The sequence below is a fragment of the Chenopodium album genome, chromosome 1, assembly GCF_948465745.1.
Source record: "Chenopodium album chromosome 1, dcCheAlbu1.1, whole genome shotgun sequence".
NCBI classification, from domain to species: domain Eukaryota; kingdom Viridiplantae; phylum Streptophyta; class Magnoliopsida; order Caryophyllales; family Amaranthaceae; genus Chenopodium; species Chenopodium album.
Genome location: NC_137834.1, coordinates 35,746,064 through 35,769,035, shown reverse-complemented (window position 1 = coordinate 35,769,035; position 22,972 = coordinate 35,746,064). Strand labels below are relative to the sequence as shown.

General features: G+C 36.9%; 1 non-coding gene across 1 annotated transcript; it reads right to left on the bottom strand.

The window, feature by feature from the left end:
• Positions 1–11,218: 11,218 nt before the first annotated feature.
• LOC145565720 (small nucleolar RNA R71) lies at positions 11,219–11,324 on the bottom strand. Its single transcript, XR_014095105.1, has one exon. It is a non-coding gene; the product is annotated as a small nucleolar RNA R71 (small nucleolar RNA).
• Between the last annotated feature and the right edge of the window lie 11,648 nt (positions 11,325–22,972).

Genomic DNA, 22,972 nt, shown 5'->3' with positions numbered 1-22,972 from the left:
TCAATCAAGAAGATACTTGCCAAAGATACACCTACAGAACAGGGAACAAAATAAATCAAGAGGATCTTCTACATTGCAAATATATTCTGAATATCTATGTAAACCCTAGGGATTCCTAGGTATAAATAAGAAGAATTAGGCATTATAACACTCATGTACGCTCACATATAATTCAATATAAACAATTTGCTCTACTTTTATCTACAAAACTGCGTCCCTACTGAACAAGGAGGCTTGTCCTTACTCAGTATTGTATCTCTAAATTCATCTTCTTGATCTTATTGAATATTTACTACTTACTTATTGATTATTTATTGCTTTATTACCGTTCTTATTTACTTTATATATTATTGGTGGAATGCTTATTATTACCCCTCAAAACCTAGCAAATTCTTAGATGTCTTAGCTGAGATTTGCCTAAACAGCTGGGTTTGGTAGTTTTTTTTTTGAATTTTTGTTTTTATTTTTCTTTTCTTTTTTTTAAAAATTTTTTTTTTGGACCTATCACATGTTGACACATGTCTAGGTAACCTGCTACATCAGGTTGGATGATCAATTGGGTGCATTATAAATTAATACCCCCTAAAGTTAGGAGTGATAGATAATAAACGAAAGTTGGGATTAATTTGGGCGAACGAGGCAAAGTTCAGATTAATGGGAGCAATTTTTCCTAAAAAAAAAGAGTATGATACAAAAAAAAAATATTATTCTAAAAAAAAAGAGAAAATAATGAATGATAAAACCGAGAAAATGATTTAATTATTTCTTGGATTTTACATTCGGAGGCCATCATTCTTTTTAAGCAAATAGTAAAATATTATCCTTTAAAGATAAGCAATATGAGAATCATAATTAAAAAAAAAAAACGATATTGATCTCTATTGTAATCTAAATGATCAACGAATACTATAGTATATTTTATCATTTTAAGGAGTATGTTCGGGTTGATTAATATTCCTAAAATTTGATGAGCATTTTCAATCAAACTTTCTTGACTTTCTCTTCTACCTTTTTCGAAAACAATTCATTTAAAGTAAAATCCTTAGATGATTACCTTGTTGCAGTCAACACAAATCATGACATTCCATTAATGATTGTTCGTAAATTTTTTGACATTCTTCATCAACAAACTTGCTTAAAGTGAATTCGTATTACAAGGATTAAAAAAAAAGAAATAAAACAATCATTTTGACTTTGGTTCTTTGTTTGAATGCTTTGCAGAAAAGGTTTAAGTGAACGCGCTCAATTTCTCGTGATACACATTACTAGATCATCTTTCACATTCGCATACTAGTCCAATCATGGGTGACAAAGCAGCATTGGAGAAAATTAGAGAGGAACTCCAAAACCTAAAGGCCCTACGAGAAGAAGAAGCCCAGATGAAGGCTCATAAAAAAGCAGAAAAGGCTAAAATAAAAGTAGAAAAAGAAAAAGAAAACATTCTGCAAGAAAAAGCAAGAGCCGAAAGAGTAGAGGCCTTGGAGAAACTTTTCCTTCGAGCTATCTCAGGAAATAAGTACTTCAATTATCAGCTTACACCACAACCTAGTGGCAAGACTCTCCCAGAAAAGTTCTTGACTACGGATTTGCCAACCTTTAAGGTTACAGACAATCCTAGAGCTCACTTAATGAGCTTTATTGGAATTATGGCATTGAAAGGGGTTGAGCCAAGCCTATATGCATTTAATTTTCCTCTTTCATTGGACCCAAATGCTAGATCATGGTTTTATAACCTCGATGGAAAACAAACTTTCACTTGGAGTGACGTTGTAAAAGCGTTTTTAACCCAATATGGAGATAACATCGATCTCACAACTACCTTGCGCGATCTCAAATTGCTTAAGCAAGGGGAAGAAGAAGGCTTCATTGACTTCTTTTCTAGGTGGCGATCAAAGGTTGCTCTTATTCCACAAAGACCTCTGGATCATGAACTTGTCCCAAAGTTCATAGACAATATGTCTCCACCATACAAGTGCCATTTACAATATCTTGGTTTAGACACATTTCAAAACGTCTATACTGTGGGAATATTAATTGAAAGGGACTTGATAAATGAAACCATGAATCATATAGATGGACTTGATTTTTAGAGAGGATTTCACCTACGTCGGAAACGGACAAAGCTCGAAGACGCAATCTCAAGAAGTTGTCAACAATTCAAGATGTAGCACCCTAGGTCTTGTTTTGTTTCTTTACTTTGTTTTATGATAGACTAAGGGATTCATGCTGTCGAATCTACTTATTTTGTACTCTCATTAATTAATGAATACAAAATATATTTTCAAGTACGTCTATCATGTTCACATTTCAATCTCTTTATTGTTATTGACTTGAATGAAATAAAATGTAAACATATAAACAGGCAATATCAAAAGGCATACATACTTAACACTTTAAGAATCTTGATGAGCTTTGGCTTACAAGATGTAATGAATGAAAAGGGGCCCATCTTAGGCCCACAGAGAAAGGATATGATGATTTCACCAACACAGGAGGCAACTTGAAACTCCATAAATATAATCCTATGTTCTTAACCTTAGAAAAATTCCATCTTTTTGGCAGCCCTTTTGAGTCTCGTCAATTGAGCCTTAGTTATTCAACCTACATTATTCCATACCTTGGGATGGGAATGGTGCGAATATAAAAATAGGAAATTGGGGGAACAAAACATAAGAGGGGGACACAAAGTTAGTCTAAACCCAAAAGGAAAGATCAAATGCAAAAGAATAAAGAAAAAAAATTCGTTCTAAACCAAAAACAAAACTTGTCAAAAAAAACAAAAGAGAGAGAGAGAGAAAAAAAAGAGAGAGAGAGAGAGGACAAGGAAAAGGCACCTAATGTAGGATGTTTCCACACAAAGCATAAAGGTTTCAGTTTAATAAGCACTAAAAGTAAGGGATTATGGGAGTATACTTGAGCCTGTCCATTCTACATAACCCCAAGCCTAACCACGTTACAACATTGGAAGGCCCTCCTTGAGGTAGACCATAACCATGTACCAAAATCATCATTCCATGAAAATATGGCCAATCCTAGGCCTTTGCATATATGGACCTACTATTGTATAGTTATGCCCATATATAAAATGCGTGAAGTGCTGAGTTATGATTACAAAATCATATAAAAAAAATCAAATGATTTGGATGATTTGATAGCCAATGTCTTGATGACACCATTTTAGTAAAACATTTGAATCAAATTAAATTTGATGTTTTCCATATCTTTTGCCAAGAAAAATGAGATGACTATCACTCTAAAAAAAACAATCATCTTATTTTCTTTTAATAATAGGGCTATTTATTACCAAGGTAATTCAAGTTCTATATACATTGCCTTGAAAGAGAAAAAGCTAATGCAATAAATTGATTACATATATCGACAGCCTCGACGTCAACTCTAGATGTCTTTTACAACTATTGAGAATTGGTCTTCTCACTTATATGTCCGCCTGCGTAGAATATCTTCATCTTCTCTAAGCGAAGAACATTGATTGAACATGATCTCTACATGAAAAAATGATCGTCATCGCTATCACGCGTATTAATGTATACCTCACTGCCAAGTCATCACGATGATTCAAATATTAAGTCAATAATCCATGCTTTTCTGAAACATATCTAATTTTCTTTCTTTATGCTTCTATGGGAAAGTTAAATTCCTCTTCCTTTTTATACAAATCCGTTTTTTTTGTTCATTTCTTTTTTGGGGGGTAAGTCGGGATGATTCCTCCCATTTGGCAACTAAAATACTAAAAAAAAAATAGTATAATTTTTCGCTCTTTGCTTCAAACTGGGGGCTAAAAAGCCAGGGCATCCTCACTTCTCTCTATTTACATATTTGAACACGCTTTTTATGCTACAAAATTAATGTCATGCAAAGCTTATTACGAACCATCTTAATAACTTTAAATGACAAAGGGATGAATACCACTTCCTATTATTTGACCATGATAATTAATTATGTTACTTGATCAAACAATTCATGATAAACATATATATGCAATATTCCACAAATTAAAAATACAAACCTTGGTGCTTCAAATAAACATGAGAATTATCCCCTAGCATGTGTATACATGAATTGCAAAAGCCACCTAAGGTTACACTTGGGGGCTACAAAAATATAGGTCTCACCTCAACTTTCATTTTGAAAAGAGACCATATTCTGGAAAGTGATTCGAATGAGTTTATAAATTATTCTAACACTCCATCAAACATAAGTTTGGTAAATATTCATTTTCAAACTACGACACTTTTTAATTGGAAGAACTTCACTTTCAATTATCAAAGTATGACAATGACGACAAACACTAAAAAGGGAGAGATGACAAAATTAGATATACAAAATTTTGCTCACATTTTCATATCTTTGTTGAAATAAGTTGCAAATTACAACTTACCTTCATTAATCTTGGACAAAAAAGTCACACTCAATTACGAGCTAGACTTTATTTTCCATTTTGGGTCTAGTTTTGAAAATAATATGATTATGTATTTTGCCTACTAGAAAAAGTTGCTTTTCAAAACAAACTTTCATTGGACCCTTTTTAAATTTTGAATTCTAGTTCGAAACAACATGTTTCTAATAAAAATAGTATTCAAAATTTCCTTTCTGAAACTTTGTTTTCTTAAATAAATAAATTTTCAGATTCTCCATAACCATTTGGATAATACATGTATACACATAAATATTTCCAAAAGGAATGAATTAAGATTTGACTTCTTTTTTATTCAAACTTGTTCTCGCTTAGTTCTCCCACGAATATTGGCTAAAGGATAGTAAATGAACCACCTACAAGACCAAAATCAAAGATTCATAACAACAAAGAAAATATTTGATATTCTAAATCAACTTTGAGAATAAAATCACCGCAATGATCTTTACAAAGGTCTAGACATTAGGTAAGATTACTAAACCTTGAACACAATTGTTTTTTTTTTTTTTTTTTGTAAAAAAGCAAAGAACTAACTTGCTTTTTTGAACATGAATTTAACTAAAATGCAAAAGCCATGTCATTATCCTAAATATCTCAAAAAACAAAAATAGGATATGTACATAGGTCCATCCCAATATAATAATTATATAGATGGCTTAAACAATAGCAAGTTATTAGAACTACCCCAGAATGGGGGCTCCAAGACTTGTTAAATAGCAAGAATGCACATAACCCGGCACATGGGGGCTCCAATACCAACAAATAAACAAATTGAGATATTCATGCCATTCGAGCTACTTTTGAGAATCGCCAAAACTTCAAAGGGATTACGTAGATTTGAGCCTTACAATTATCAAACGTATCACAATGATTTAATAATCATGTTGTTCCTTTGAAAACTAAGTTTGCAACTAAACTTGGCCATTAAACATGTTACATACTCAAGCCATTTTCAAGTTCAACTTCAGAAACAAATCTTAGTGCATAATTGTTGTTCCAATACTTCACTTTACTCTAGAGATTAGAGAGTATGACTAGTATAGAGCAAAAGAAACAAAATCATTATGCATAAAACATACTTGCTCCTACGAAAGTTTAGTACTCAATCATTCATCATGAAAATTGTATCGAGACACATTATTTCATGAGTTAGAATGTAAACAAAATACTCTTAAATTCTAAACTAGAGAGTCTTCATTTCAAGTTATTCTCCATTGTTGCACACATTGGAATTTCGCAAGGAGGATAACATCTACTTTTTTTTGAGCTTCAAAACAGTGAATAAATTTGAACTCAAAAGAAAGAATTCAAAAGTAGCAAGAATAGACAAAAAAAAATTCAACAACATTTTATTTTTCCTCTTACTTGTTCTAATGAATAACAAATATTACTAGACTTAGAAAATTTCTTTTAATGGCAAAAAACGATTTAAACACACTAGTTTAATCGTTTCCAAGATCCTAGTTGTTATCATAATAAGACAAAATACATGATTTCTAGACCCATTTCAAGCAACATGAAAGGGTCTAATTATTAAAAACAAAAAAGTCATCGAAGTCACCCAACATTGGGGGCTATAATATTCGATAATATAAAATGGGGGCTCAAAAGCCCGAAGTATAGCCAAACTACTCTAGTTCGGTGATGTCTTCAAGAATTCCCTAAACTAATTAGTTTTGTGCAAATCTTGAGATCACAGTTTTATAAGTGAATAATAATAACCGTCGGTTATTTTTATCATTGATAAAACCAATTTTGAAACTTACGCATGAAAAAATAAACATGAGTCGCAAGAACAAATTCATGCTATTATAAAAGTTCAAAATTTCATTTATAATTTTAATGCATAATTGTTGTTCTAAACACTTCAATTTACATTAAAATTAACAAGTATAGTCTATGTGAGCATAACAAAAGAGAAATAAAGTTCAAGCACAAAGTCAAAATTAGAACAAAAAAAACCCATATATGCTTGACATGCTCATATAGGATCAATACTTTATCACTTCACATGACATTTGTTGCAATATGTTGCTTAAACATGTCACAATGACAAACAAACAAATTCATGAAAACAAGTCAAATAAAAAAACCCCAAATTCAAAATTTGGGGTTAAACGGTTTGAAAATCGCCCAAATTCAGCAAAGAATGAATGAATTATGGCAAATATGAATTAAGAGCGTGATTTACTTCCCTTAGATTTGAAAATCGCAAGAAAACAAGCTTTCTAGAGATAGAAAGGTCTGAAAATGGCGAAAAGGGAGGCGAGAGAATGCAAAATGAAAATCGCGTTCAGCGATTTCTTTTTGCTAAATTAAATGTTGTGCGCAACTGAATTAGTTGCGCGTGACATACCAGCGCAACTCAGAACAATGCGCGCGCCTGGCCAGCACAACCCTTTGAGTTGCGCGCGGATACTAGACACTAAAATGACCGGAATCTTGATTTTGATCTGTTTGATCATTTTTCAACGGGTTTTGTTCTTCATTAGACGTAATGGCGCGCAAATTATCAAAATCTTTTAAATTGCTTTGCATTCGGTAGTTTATTTCCATCTTTGTTAGTTTTTTCCATTATATTGCTTGCACACCGTGCTTTGTGCCTTCCCCAAGCATACGTTTTGATCGTTATTCGTAAAAGTGCCTTAAGACGTTCCGTGGTGGTGCTTTACGTAAAAGCACCCATAGACAGGTTTGTCATTTTACTGTACTGACGTTACAAATGTCTGAGTTTTCTTCTTTTTTCACGTTCGAAGCAAAAAGGAAGGCTTTTTCATGCAGCGTAAAAGTGCAAATGGCGTATCGTACGGCGCAAAATTGTACGACGTAGATGTTGCGTAAAATTTCACTCAGCCCGAGCTTTGCGAGATCTACCTCTCCGGACTTAAAGGTAGATAATTACTATAGGCGTTAGCTCAACGAGTCGACAGGCACGCCGAACCTTCTGGAACAGGCACTTCGTGAATGGATACGGTAACTAGTGCGTTTACTAACTTACCGGACAGTTAGGGTGTCGAATCCACCCCCTGTATAAACAAGCGACGAGACGATGTCGCGCCCATGTAGTCACGTGCCCCCAGTCCTGAGACACGTGTACTCCTCTTGTGGAAAAAACTGATGAGAGAGTTGCTGACTTTCCTCCCTCTCACTGAATTTGGATATATTCCTCCATTCCTGAGACATGTATTTCTCTCTTGTGGACTTCCGGCTCGATTACCGGACCCGACTCGACTACCGGACCATTTTGGCTCGAATACCGAAAACCCCTTTTTCATCTGTTACTTTGTTAAAGTCAGGCGAAAGTTTCAATGACATATCAAGGGACTTTAGACAAACAATGACACGATTGAGATGAAGTCCTCCTCTTTTATCCTTTTAAAACCGATCTCTTCTCATGACATAACATCACCCAGAATACTTTTACTTGTATAAGCGTTCTACCATTGCAAAGGATCAATCTAGATTCTTTAGCGCGTTAAGACTAGGAAGGACATTTTCTAGCCTTAATAGCTACTTGTTTCAAACACTTAGCGAACCAAGTATTGTTTCGACATCCTTAAACATTACTGAAATATTCTCTATCCTTAGAGAACTTCGCAGAATGATGAATCTCGGATTTATTTCCTTGACTACTTTGATCATCGTCTATTCTAGACTCGATCAAAGTGGGGGTTAACTGTAGACATCTACTTTTGCCTCCTGTCCCGACAGGAAGTGCAATGACGATAAATAAAATCATCTTCGTGTTGGTTAAGCCACAAAACACAAAAGACTAGCTCGAGCTAAAGAAAAAATCCAAAACAGAGGTCTAATTAACTAAACTCGATCATAATTAGGCTTAAGCCCGTGCTTAAACCCTAATAATGACGGATTTAGGAGCGCCTAGGTTAAAACATAGTGCTACCGCAGAAAAAGCCGCGCGCATCTCACAAAGTTGCGTTGGGTGTCGCGCGCTGCGAAAGATTCAGAATTATTCGGAATAATACGGAAAATATAAAATCGAATCTTACCATAAAGCCGCGCGCAAGACAATTATTTGAGCTGCACATAGCAGCGCAACTCTATAACTTGCGTTGGGATGTCGCGCGCGACACCTGCTGCGGAAGAATGATCGAAACCCTAAACATAATCATTCACTATAAATACAAGCATAAACCAAGGCTTCAATAGGACAGAAATTAACCTAAAACTCTGGCAAAATAACTTGTGAACCTGTGCAACCTAGCCCTCTTGTCCTAAACACTCACCCTTTCGATACTTTGTTACTACGGTGGAGGTTCCCCAACAAGAAGGAGTCCATAATTGTTCTAAACGGAGATCTAGCAAAGAGAAGTAGTAAATTCCCGAGCACTTAGTTAAATCACCTTTATTTTCTTGTTTAAAAGGACTTTATTAATTAATTAGTGTTGTTTGATCACCTTTAAAATAATTAATTAATCAATTCCACATAGTATCTTGTGTTAAATAAAGATTAGAATTGAATTAAATAATTGTTGGTTGATCACTTAAGCCAAAGGCGAATCTTGTTTATATTCTTGTCCTTTTGATAAATCATATCTGTATAGGATTGTTGGGCACATTTTTAATTGTGTTTTAGTTCTTCTTAGTCTCTTAGTCGTTAGTTTTAGAGTCAATTATGTATAGGTTATCACTATCGTGCTGTATTATGCTCCGTTTGTGTTTTCTTAATGTTTCAGGTAGCTCTCATAGCTATTTGGACGCTCTCGGAAGAATTCAGCATCTTTCGAATAGTCGTTGGATGGAGGGATGTTGATTTGAGGCCGATGATTCTTTAACCTTGTGCTTATATATGAATGTAGATTCTTTGAAGCAAATCAGAGTTGTTTCGTAGTCCCTATTGCAAGTTGGAGATCGTTTTAGGCCATTGATGAATTGACAGTTCGAGTTGCTAAGCATTCTTATATCGAGCTATAGATCGAGTACTAGCTCAGTAAGGCCGCAAGCTAAGGAAGCTGCGAGCTATCGCTCGCCACCTAGCTCGCCTATTAGCTCATCACTGCCATATGCAAGTCCTATCCGAGCTATAGCTCGCCAGCTAGCTCTCCAAGGCAGTAGCTACATTTGACGAGGGAGCGATAGCTCGCTGATTAGAGAGCTATAGCTCGGTTCTGCTATCTTTTACGACATTAGTGAGCGAGAGCTCACTCAATGAACGAGCTATAGCTCGTTGCTGCTCCAGCGCTTCTTGGTCATTTGACGTTATCAAGTCGAGTATCGTGCCACGTCATCAATTTTCATCCAATAGCATAATAGTTTATGTATTTATTTATTTATTTTATTTAGGTTGAGGTAAAAATATAAATACTGGAGAGGATTTTATTTTGCCTCTTATGCTTTATTTTTCTAGATTAAACGCTTCTTAGTTTTCTTTCTCTCCATTGTTGAACCCTAGCTTTTCATTCTTCATTAATTTAATCATCGAGGTATTTCAATTATTCTTTTCGTTCTTTATTTATTTTATTAATTATGAATTCAAGTTTATTTATCTCTTTTGTTTTGTTTATCTCAATTATGAGTGAGTAGTCGTTTTCTAGGGTTAAGTGAGGGAAGCCATGTTTATACCATGATTATTTGTGCTTATTTATTTATAAATTTATGAATTAGGGTTTGAATAATTCCAATTGATTTGTGTTTTATTGTTTAATTCATGTAATTGGCCAATATCATGAGTTAATTATTTAGCTAATAAAAATTAGAATTGAAAGATCATATTTTTAGAGGCTTAATTACAATTGGCGAATTTGATTATGTTAGGGACCGATCTACATATGTTAATTCGTAAGCGTTAATTCCCGACCGTAGGATTAACAAGTGCTTTAATTATTCGACCTAGTTTGTTTATTAATGGATTGTTTGCATTTCTTGGATTCGTATAAGCATGGTGGACCGAACGTATGCCCTAGACTTTAATTTGTCTGAGAACAACCTTATTTTTATTATTGTCATTCTTTAGTTAATTAATCATCGAATCATTATTCGTTTATAGAAATAGTTCATATAATTGGGCAAAAACTAATAGAACCTGTCTCCCTGTGGGATTCGACCCGTATTTGCTAAATCTCTGCTAACAACAGACACCGTGCACTTGCGGTATAACTTTTTATTCATCAAGTTTTTGGCACCATTGCCGGGGAGACGACTAAATTCTATTAGTTTTAGTTTGATTGTTTTAACTTTTTTTATTGTCCCATTGGAACTTCTAGTTTCAATTGGGACATTCTCATTGCTTTCTTTTATTTTTGTTTATGCCCAGGTCAAAACGAACAGGTGATTTGATCCCTACGGATCCGGACTTGAACAAGACCCTTAGGCAACTCAAAAAACAAGGGAAAGGGAAGCAGAAAAAGACCCACTCACAGAAGAGCTCTACAACACAGTCTGACACACACAAAGAGATGACTGATAATAGGTCTCTTAATTCTTACGGAGTACCATCCCAAGATGGCATTCCAACGGGTCTTAAAATGCCAGCAATCAGTGCAGAAAACTTCGAAATCAAACCCGCATTGCTCTGTATGGTCCAACAAAATCAATTTAGTGGCCATCCTACTGGCGAGCCGATTAATCACTTGCAGCGATTTCAACAATTATGCTCCACTGTTCATCACAAAGGAGTCACTCAAGATCAATTGAAGGTGATGTTGTTCGGATTTTCCCTTCGCGATAGAGCTCAAAAGTGGTTGAACACTGTCGAGGAGACGGAGTGGAGCAAGATTTCTCAAGCATTCCTCAAAGAATATTTTCCCCCTGAAAAAACTTAAAAGATTCAACATCAAATATCAACATTTTCTCAAGAGTCGGGGGAATCTCTTAGGGAAGCATGGGATAGATTCTTAGATCTTCAACGATCATGCCCGCATCACAATTTTGAGAAGTGGAATCTTGTTCGTATTTTCTATAACGGACTAGAACCCGATACTAAATGTATTGTTGATTCTGCCGCAGGTGGTGTTTTCCTTGACAAGACAATCGAGGAAGGGTATGATTTTCTTGTAAATCTTGCAGCCAACCACTTCTCATCTCCAAGAACGCGACCAAAGAAAGGGAAGATGGAAGTTGAAGCCTATTCACTCATGACATCTCAAATGGCTCAATTAACTGCAAAGATTGAAGCATTGCAGGCCGCTCAAGAATCTTCTCTTTTATCTGTTAATGCTATGTCTTCTCAACCTTCGCAAACTAATTTTTTTTGTGAATTGTGTGGTATACAGGGTCATTTTGGATATCAATGTGCTCAGAATTCTCAAGACACCAATCAGATGGAGCAGGTGAATGCCTTTCAACAAAGGCAACCAAATGATCCATATTCTTACACATTTAATCCAGGTTGGAGGAATCATCCCTACCTTTCATACAAAAGCAATAATGTTCAAAATCCTCAACCTCAGCAACAATGGGCACAACCTCAGCAAAAGTGGTCACAGCCTCAGAACCATCAACCTCAACAATATGTTGTAAGGCCTCCACAACATCAACAAGGGGCGTCTCATCATCCTCCTCCGGGTTTCAATAGACCACCTCAACAACCTACTCATGGAAATGCTAGCACTCAAGAGCCTACTATGTCTGACCTCATGAGAATGATGACATCCATGAAGCAAAACACTGAAGATAGCATCAAGGAGTTGAAAAATACGACAAAGCATTTGGAGAACCAAATCGCGCAAGTCGCAGGTACCAATATCCAAAGGCAACCTGGCCACTTACCAGGACAGCCTATCCCTAAGGAGACCGCCAATGCTATCACTACTCGTAGTGGTGTTAGCTATGAAGGACCCCAAATGCCTATTGATGATACAAATCTTGAGAAGGAAAAGAGTGAGGTTGTAGAGAAGGCCTTGGATGATGTTTCCACCTCGAAGGATGGGAAGGCTAAAACAAGTGAGGTTGAGAAAGAGAAAAAGAAAGGTTCCGAGCCTCCATCGATCGAGCCAAAGCTACCATTCCCACATCGGATGCAAAAGAACAAGGTAGATCAACAATTTGGTAAGTTCTTGACTATGGTCAAGAACCTTGAGGTAACTGTTCCTTTTACTGATTTGGTCTCTCAAGTTCCAATGTATGCAAAGTTTTTAAAGGAAATGATTACTAAGAAGAAAGACTTTGGTGGTGTAGAAACAATTGCTCTAACTGCCGAGTGTAGTGCTATATTGCAAAATAAATCCCCACCTAAGCTTAAGGACCCTGGTAGTTTTTCCATCCCATGTCATGTAGGTGCATTATTCATTGATAAAGCTTTATGTGACTTAGGTGCTAGTGTGTCTGTTATGCCTCTTTCTGTTTGTAACAGGTTGAATATGGGAGCTTTAAAATGCACACAGATCACTTTGCAAATGGCGGATCGTTCTATAAAATACCCTTTAGGTGTTTTGGAGGATGTCCCCGTTCGGGTTGGGAAATTTTTCATTCTTGTTGACTTTGTAGTTTTGGATATGGAGGAGGATAGTAATATCCCGATCATTTTAGGTAGAACTTTCTTGTGTACTGCAGGTGCTGTTATTGATGTCAAGTCTGGGTCCCTTACTTTGTCTGTTGGTGATGATACAGTGACTTTTAATCTAACCAATGCGATGAAGTCGCCTATGCTTGAGAATACTTGTTGCAGGATTGATGTGCTTGATGAGATTGTGAGAGATGATACGCCTCGTGAGTTAGCTAATGATCCATTAGAAGCTGTTCTCACCCTGGAGGTCTCTAAAGGAGAAGGAGATGTAGAGATTGACTCCTTGATTCGTGACTTGGATGCCACTAACACTAAGGGGTTTGAGGTAATGGAAACTATTTGTTCTACTTCTAAGTCACAAGTAAAAAAGGTAGAGTTAAAACCTTTGCCTTCTCATCTTAAATATGCATTTCTTGATGATAATGAGGAATGCCCTGTAATTGTTAGTGCTAAACTCGATGATAGCCAAGTTTCTAAGCTTTTGACTGTGCTTCGCATGCATAAAAAGGCAATCGGGTATAGCATTGACGATCTTACAAGTATAAGTCCTAATTTTTGTATGCATAGAATCAATTTGGAAGAGAATCATCGCCCTTGCATCCAACCACAACGTCGATTGAATCCTAATATGCAAGAGGTGATGAAGAAAGAGGTAATGAAACTTCTTGACGCGGGCATCATCTACCCCATCTCAGATTCTAAGTGGGTGAGCCCGGTACAAGTCGTTCCTAAGAAAGGGGGGACAACTGTTGTTAAAAATGATAAGAATGAACTAATTCCTACTCGTGTTGTCACAGTTTGGCGTATGTGTATCGATTATCGCAGGTTGAATACAACCACCTTGAAAGATCACTTCCCTTACCTTTTATTGATCAAATGCTTGAAAGATTAGCAAAACATAGTTTTTTCTGTTATTTGGATGGATATTCAGGTTTCTTTCAGATTCCCATTCATCCAGAAGATCAAGAGAAGACAACGTTCACATGCCCCTACATTTGCTTATCGCAGAATGCCATTTGGGTTGTGTAACGCCCCTGCGACGTTTCAAAGGTGTATGATGGCCATTTTCTCTTATTTCATTGAGAACATCATGGAGGTATTTATGGATGATTTCAGTGTTTATGGTTCTGACTTTGATATGTGCTTGCATAATCTTTCTAAGGTGCTTAAACGTTGTACAGATGTCAATTTGGTCTTGAATTGGGAAAAGTGCCACTTCATGGTCAATGAAGGAGTGGTGCTTGGTCATCTTATTTCTGACCGTGGAATCCAAGTTGACAAAGCAAAAGTTGAGGTGACTGAGAAACTTCCCCCTCCCGTGAATGTCAAGGGAGTGAGAAGTTTTCTTGGTCATGCAGGGTTTTATCGCCGATTTATAAAAGATTTTTCGAAAATAGTGAAACCCCTCACTCAATTATTGCTTAAGGATGCCACATTTGAGTTTACTGATGCTTGTATGGAGTCTTTTAACAGGATTAAGGAGGCATTGATAACTGCTCCTATCATACAACCTCCGGATTGGGATTTTCCATTTGAGATCATGTGTGATACGAGTGACTATGCTGTGGGAGCCGTGCTTGGACAACGAAAGAACAAGGTTTTGCATGCCATTTACTGTGCTAGTAAAACCTTGGATGAGGCTCAGATGAATTATGCCACCACTGAGAAAGAGCTCCTAGCTATTGTGTATGCTCTTGACAAGTTTCGAATTTACCTCATTGGTTCGAAAGTAATTGTCCACACTGACCATGCCGCTCTAAAGTATCTCCTAGCAAAGAAAGAGGCTAAACCGAGGCTCATTCGATGGATTTTTCTCCTTCAAGAGTTCGATTTAGAGATTCGAGATAAAAAGGGTGCCGAGAACGTTGTTGCGGATCACCTTTCTCAATTGAGATTTCAGTCTACTTCAGATAGCCCTATAAATGACTTTTTCCCCGATGATCATTTATTCTCTGTTTCTACTCTATCTCCATGGTATGCTGACTATGCTAATTTTTGTGTAGGTGGTTCACATCCTCCAGATTTGACTTACCAACAACGCAAGAAGTTCTACCATGATGCCAAGCGGTACTTTTGGGATGACCCTCACTTGTATCGTAAGTGTTCTGATAGGATGTTTCGGAGATGTGTAGCAGATTGGGATACTCATGGTGTCCTTCATCATTGCTATAATCTACCTTCTAGTAGGCATCTTGGTTCTACTACAACTGCCTACCAAGTGCTTCAATGTGGTTTCTATTGGCCATCATTATTCAAGGACGCTCGTATCTTTTGCAATGCATGTGATGAGTGTCAAAGAACAGGGAATATATCGAAGAGGCAAGAGATGCCACAAAATGGAATTCTTGAGGTTGAGCCTTTTGATGTATGGGGAATTGATTTTATGGGACCATTTCCTTCCTTTAGCGGAAATCGGTACATTTTGGTTGCCGTCGACTATGTCACTTAGTGGATCGAACCTATTGCGTCACCAACTAACGATTCAAAGGTCGTTATGAAGTTATTTAAGAAGATCATCTTCCCGCGTTTCGGAGTCCCAAGAGTTGTTATTAGTGATGGAGGTTCTCATTTCCATCAACGAACTTTTAAGGCTCTTCTCAAGAAACATGGGGTTACCCACAAGGTTGGTTTGGCCTATCATCCTCAAACGAGTGGCCAAGTTGAGGTATCCAATCGACAAATCAAGAGAATCCTTGAAAAGGTTGTCAACAAGTCCCGCAAAGATTGGTCATTAAAGTTGGACGATACATTGTGGGTATTGCAAACGGCCTACAAGACTCTGTTAGGGACAACTCCGTATCGGTTGGTGTATGGCAAGGCATGTCATTTACTGGTCGAAATGGAATACCTTTCACAATGGGCTGTCAAGGAGATCAATTTAGACTTAGAAAAGGCCGGTGAAGCGAGACTTCTTCAATTGAATGAGTTAGATGAAATTCGACTAGAAGCTTATGAGAACCATAGGTTGTATAAGGAGCAAACGAAAAAGTTTCATGACAAGATGATTCAAAAACGTGAGTTGAATGTTGGTGATAAAGTTTTGCTTTACAATTCACGACTTCGACTTTTCCCAGGTAAGCTTAAGTCTAGGTGGTCCGGACCTTTCACCATTACTAAGGTTAAAGATCATGGAGCTATTGAAGTTGCTAGTGAAAATGGTTCCAAATTTAAGGTGAACGGACAACGTTTGAAACTCTATACCGAAGGTGCTTTCATTGGTGGATTGGAGACGATTTATCTCTCCGACTCACATAATGATGCTTGAAGTTGAGGTAAGAAGTCGAGCTCATGACTCTAAATGAGCGCTTATCGGGAGGCAACCCGATATTTAGCTTAGTTTAGTTGTTTTCGTAGTTTTTTTTTATTATTTTTTTATTATTAATATATATATATTTTTTTTCTTTTCTCTTTTTTTTTTCTTTTCTTTCTATTTTTGAATTCACTTGGATTCGATTTTTAATAATTTCACTGATTTCTTGCACTAACGGTGCTAATGATTTTTAGAGTAGTGTTCAAGATTTTATTAAATGATTTCAGGTGGTTTAAGGATGTTAAGTACAAGGGTTTAGTGCCAAAGGTCAGAAGCTGATTTTCTTTCCTGCAAAAACAAACCAGCAGCAAATAAATAAATTGTCAAAATAAACCTTTGTCCACTCTTTCAGCCATAACTTTAGTTATAGAGGTCGGATTGATATGATTCAAGTTGGGTTGGAAACTAGACATGAATAGCTTTCCGACGGTAGGTCACACGCCTATATATGACTTACGAATCAGAAGTTACAATCCTGTGAAGCTGACGTTGTACCTGCAGCATGAAGCAGCGATAGCTCGTGAATTAGCTCTCATAGATCGAGAGCAATCAGCATTCCGAGCGATAGCTCACTCTATGAACGAGCTATAGCTCGTTGCTACTACACCCCACGGGATGCCCGAGCGAGAACTCCTTGACGAGTGAGCTATAGCTCCTCTTTTACAACCCATTAGCAACCCACATGTTCTAAGTCTATCACAATTTCACTCCCCTGCTTCTCAGAACCCAAGACTCTTTCCTACTGCTCCGACATTCTCCTAGCAGCCCACACCTCCGAACCTCACAACCACCGCCGGCGAGTCACCTCTGGCCGCCAGCGACCACTTTTAGCCACCCTATAACCACCCTAATACCACCAATTCACCTATTTTCCCCATATCACACCTCTTGTGCAAACCCTAACTTTTTCGATTGAAATAGGGGTTTTTTATTTCATTCATATTGGAGCAAATTGGAGTATTGAACTTGTTATTTAGAATTTATATAGGGGATTGACATCAGATTTGGGCATAATTGACAAGTTCATAAAGGTTTTGTGATCAATTTTCTTCTCTATCTTTGAACTTATTTGTGAATTGTGATTTGTTTGGACATATACCTTAGCTTGGGTGATTACTCTGAATTATTGATTCTTGATTGATTTTTGGACGATTCTTGTTGCACATTGTTGAAATTGATTTGAATATTAATCTTGTGATTTCTGATTTGTGTTTCTAATTGGTGAAGTGTTGAAAGCTGTGCAACAGTTCCTGTGATTATTTTTTAGTCATGACTGCAGCTAGGAGGACTAATCCCAAACGAAACGCCACTAAACCAATACCACAAATCAAGCCAATCTCCAAGAACAAACCCCTGCCCAAAGCTCCTCAACCATCAGCCTCCCCAACTATAATTCCCCCACCTCAATCTGAAAGCCAACCCTCTTTCCCTGACCCCGCACATAAGCGCCGATTTGACAATATCCTTACCCGTCCCGTAAAGCCTACACTATTTTATTCAAAGCAAGATGCTGGAAAGTTAGGTTTACATGGGAGCATTCTATGGGCCTTATCATCTTGTTCATGGGAGAAATTCCTAAGCTTTGAGGAGTACACCTATAAAGACTGGACATATGAATTTTTGGCTTCTCTTGAAGTCCATGGATGTTTGAGAACTTATCCTAAATTGCATATAACATTTCAACTTGATGGAGAGAAACACCAAATGTCAGTTGATCGGTTAAACGAGGTCTTTGGGTTGGAAACAAAAAGGAGTGATTCATCCGGACAATTTTGACACTTTTCTTGATGGTCTCATCAAGGAGGAGGATCTATTTTATGCTGATGAATTTTGGTCTGAAATTACCGATAGGAGAGATTGGCGAGCTAGTCATAGCAAATCATCGTCAATTATTAATCCAACCATGAGGATGCTTCACCGGTTGATTAAGGGTGCTTTTTATCCTAAGAAAGACATGAGTCAAGTATGCACTAGTGACCTCCAGCACCTATGGTTCTTAATGAGTGATGATCTGGAACAACACGGTCATATAGATTATGGGAGTTTCTTGATTCGCTCTTTTCTCAATGTTCGTGATGAGTCTAGTGAAATCCACTGTGGGGGGTTTATTACTTGTATTGCCAAGTCCTTGGGACTATCGACTAAGGGTAAGACTCCAGTTTCAAAACATAAGTCATTGGATATTGATGCGATGAAACGTTTTGAATGGATTGAGTTGGAGAGAAGGGGGAGTGATACTCGTTATGTTTGGTGCTTAAAGGGGGATTTGAAAGGACAGCGAAAAACACGCTACTCTTACCTTCCACGTGTCGAGGCTCATTTAAACAGTGATGATTCATGGTTATTTGCTCCAAACCGTGCGGATGCTGGTCAGTCAGGTTCCCAACCTCTACCTAAGATGACCAACACCCAAGCACTACCACATGTTACTAATGTCGAGCCTAGAGAGACAGGAACTTCCTCTCAAGCCACTACTGATGTTTCATTGACTATTGAAGAGGCATTACAAGCTATCTTGAATTCTTTCACCTCCTTTCGAGAGGAGACATCTAAGAAATTCGACATCATCGAGGGTCATGTAGTCAAGCTTCGCAAGGAGGTCAAGAGCCTACGCCGCTTAATTAGAGGAGACGAACCCGCTACAGTTGCCACCACCACTGCACAAGAGGAACCTCTCCCTACTACCGGTGATGCTGCTCCCGGTCCAGCTCCTAATCAGTGAGCAATTTTTCTTCCCTCTCCTTTTGTCTTTATGCATTTTTCACAGTGAGGACACTATGTTTCATTTAGCTTGGGGGAGGGATGTCTATCTTTAATTGCTTTCATATTGTAGTTTGATTTGCTTTAGTAGGATTGTTGTACGGTTTGTACCATTCATTAGGAGTGGGAGTTTACGTGCAACGGAAAAAAATGTATTGCTTTCTTAGTTTAGTTGTGTTTTCGAATAATACATTCTTGTGCCTATTTTCCATTTGTTTGACTTCGAACCGTGTGCGGATTAGATTAGACTCTCTTGAGCTTCTTCTCATCATAGTTACAATTTTGAAATTCGGTCGGTGTGCTTTATACGTTGATAACTGCGTAGCAATGTAGCCTGCGACTAATTGGTTTGTGGAAAGATGTTTTGTGCTTTTTGAGTCTAGCTAGTCGATATTTTTATAGACCCCAAGCCAAAGTGAGTTTCTGGAACCTGATAGATTGACTGTCACATTTATAACAGTCTATATTTTTTTGGTGTGTGATAGTTCCTGGTGCAATTTTGATCTTGATTTTTCCTAGAGACTCGTAGTAATTTGGTTGTGATGAATGCATGATTGAAATGATAAAGGTCTTTCTTTTTCTCATTCGAGCCTCCAGATGTTATTTTTGGTACATTTGCTCCTTAATTGTTACCCATGTTGAGCTTTACCCTTCATTGAATTCTCCATATTACAAGCCTTTGGCCTCAATTGGTTACTATTCCCAATCCTAGCTTGGGGGAGTGGTCTATCTTGTGATTTATGGTTTTTATTTGGCTAAATATTTACTTTGTGGTGCAATAAAGGAGATTTTGAATGGAAGCTCAAGGTTGGAAAAAAAAATGAAAATGAAAATGAAAAAAAAAAAAAGTAGAATAAATGGGGTATGAGAAAAAAAAAAAGAAAAAAAAATTAAAGAAAGAAGGGAAGAAGAGGAAATCAATTTACTTTGGTGTATAGTGATTTTTTTGTTCTGGTTTTCATGGTGTATGGAGAGGCTAGATGCTAAGCAAGGTTATCTTCGACATGCATTTGGTTGTGTTGTTATTATATACTATTATTACCACTCTCCCAGCTAGCTCAACTCTTACATTTCCCAAAATGTTTATCCTACCTCTCACCCTAGCCCCATTACAACCCTCATAAAGACCTCTTGATCTTCGTGCATAAGTTATGATTGAGTGAATTGAGTTTTGAGTCAAAGTTAAAGAGTATTTGTTGCATTTCAAGTCGACATGGTATAGGTTGAGTGTTTGTTATAACCCCAAGCTGGTAGATCACCTCTCGTGCTCAACTTCAGCATATCTACAGGAAATCGGCAGAGACTAACTTGGAAAGAGACTGTTTGTGGCCTCTAGATTGGAGAGTTAATTGCAGGACTATAAATGCTACGTGGTTCTATATGTATCCGAGCCAGATTTCAGTTTTGCTAACTTTGGTTTGATTGTTTGTTCGAGAGTCGAGTCGGTCTTATTCTGGTTCTCTGGAAGTCTTGTTTGTCTTGTTTCTCCATCTTGAGTCTAGTGTTGCTTAGGGACAAGCAACAGTTTAGCTTGGGGGAATTTGATAAATCATATCTGTATAGGATTGTTGGTCACATTTTTAATTGTTTTTTAGTTCTTCTTAGTCTCTTAGTCGTTAGTTTTAGAGTCAATTATGTATAGGTTATCACTATCGTGTTGTATTATGCTCCGTTTGTGTTTTCTTAATGTTTCAGGTAGCTCTCATAGCTATTTGGACGCTCTCGGAAGAATTCAGCATTTTTTTAATAGTCGTTGGATGGAAGGATGTTGATTTGAGGCCGATGATTCTTTAACCTTGTGCTTATATATGAATGTAGATTCTTTGAAGCAAATCAGAGTTGTTTCGTAGTCCCTATTGCAAGTTCGAGATCGTTTTAGGCCTTTGATGCATTAGCAGTTTGAGTTGCTAAGCATTCTTATATCGAGCTATAGCTCGAGTACTAGCTCAGTAAGGCCGCAAGCTAAGGAAGCTGCGAGCTATCGCTCACCACCTAGCTCGCCTATTAGCTCATCACTGCCATATGCAAGCCCTATCCGAGCTATAGCTCGCCAGCTAGCTCGTAAAGGCAGTAGCTACATTTGACGAGGGAGCGATAGCTCGCTGATTAGAGAGCTATAGCTCGGCCCTGCTATCTTTTACGACATTAGTGAGCGAGAGCTCACTCAATGAACGAGCTATAGCTCGTTGCTGCTCCAGCGCTTCTTGGTCATTTGACGTCATCAAGTCGAGTATCATGCCACGTCATCAATTTTCATCCAATAGCATAATAGTTTATGTATTTATTTATTTATTTTATTTAGGTTGAGGCAAAAATATAAATACTGGAGAGGATTTTATTTTGCCTCTTATGCTTTATTTTTCTAGATTAAACGCTTCTTAGTTTTCTTTCTCTCCATTGTTGAACCCTAGCTTTTCATTCTTCATTAATTTAATCATCGAGGTATTTCAATTATTCTTTTCGTTCTTTATTTATTTTATTAATTATGAATTCAAGTTTATTTATCTCTTTTGTTTTGTTTATCTCAATTATGAGTGAGTAGTCTTTTTCTAGGGTTAAGTGAGGGAAGCCATGTTTATACCATGATTATTTGTGCTTATTTATTTATAAATTTATGAATAAGGGTTTGAATAATTCCAATTGATTTGTGTTTTATTGTTTAATTCATGTAATTGGCCAATATCATGAGTTAATTATTTAGCTAATAAAAATTAGAATTGAAAGATCATATTTTTAGAGGCTTAATTACAATTGGCGAATTTGATTATGTTAGGGACCGAACTACATATGTTAATTCGTAAGCGTTAATTCCCGACCGTAGGATTAACAAGTGCTTTAATTATTCGACCTAGTTTGTTTATTAATGGATTGTTTGCATTTCTTGGATTCGTATAACTATGGTGGACCGAACGTATGCCCTAGACTTTAATTTGTCTGAGAACAACCTTATTTTTATTATTGTCATTCTTTAGTTAATTAATCATCGAATCATTATTCGTTTATAGAAATAGTTCATATAATTGGGCAAAAACTAATAGAACCTGTCTCCCTGTGGGATTCGACCCGTATTTGCTAAATCTCTGCTAACAACAGACACCGTGCACTTGCGGTATAACTTTTTATTCATCACCTTTTCACGAATTTAATTGAATAAGAATAATGACATTACGATGTAATTCCTACGTGAATTAATGTTTGTAAATAAAATCAACTAACATAGTTTTAGGTATCACGTTGTATATATTTTTTGGTGATGAAACTGTAAAAAAGGAAGATCTAGTAGAGGGCGTACTAGGGCTAGGATGACGATTCCCCTCTAAAAGGAACGTTATCTTAGTACCCTCGCTCCCGAACTCATTTTTGGTTTATAGACCAATTTGGGCATGGGTAAACTTATGATTCGTGCTAATTATTCCATGAACCCCACATGGAAGAAAGGCATGAACGAGGTTTATGAGTTTTTCCTAAAACACAGAGTAGAGAAATATTAAAAAAATTCATCTAAAGAAAAAGGGATAAAGAGACATAAAAACAATGAAAATTCATCCTAAAAGAGGCCAAATGAGTGCCATAAATGACACTCATCAGTAGGTGACCTCTCTTGGCCTCCTGCATATTTAATCTTGCCAGTACCTTATCGATGTAAGTAATTTAGCTTAATCCAATTATCCTCTTTGATGTATTCTTATGGATATTGATGCCCAATATGTATTGTGCCTCTCCCAAGTCTTTCATTGAAAAACATTTTCCAAGCCAAGCTTTTACAGACTCTAAACATTGGAATATTGTTCCCAATGAGCAAAATGTAATCGACATATAGACGAGGAAGGCGATGTCATTCCCACTGACCTTCTTGTAAATACAAGACTCATCTAGATTCTTGATAAAATCAAACTTTCTTATGGCTTCATCGAATCGCAGATTCCAATTTCTGCTTGCTTGCTTAAACCCATAAATGGATTTCTTAAGCTTGCATACCTTCCCAACATTGTTCTTGTAAATA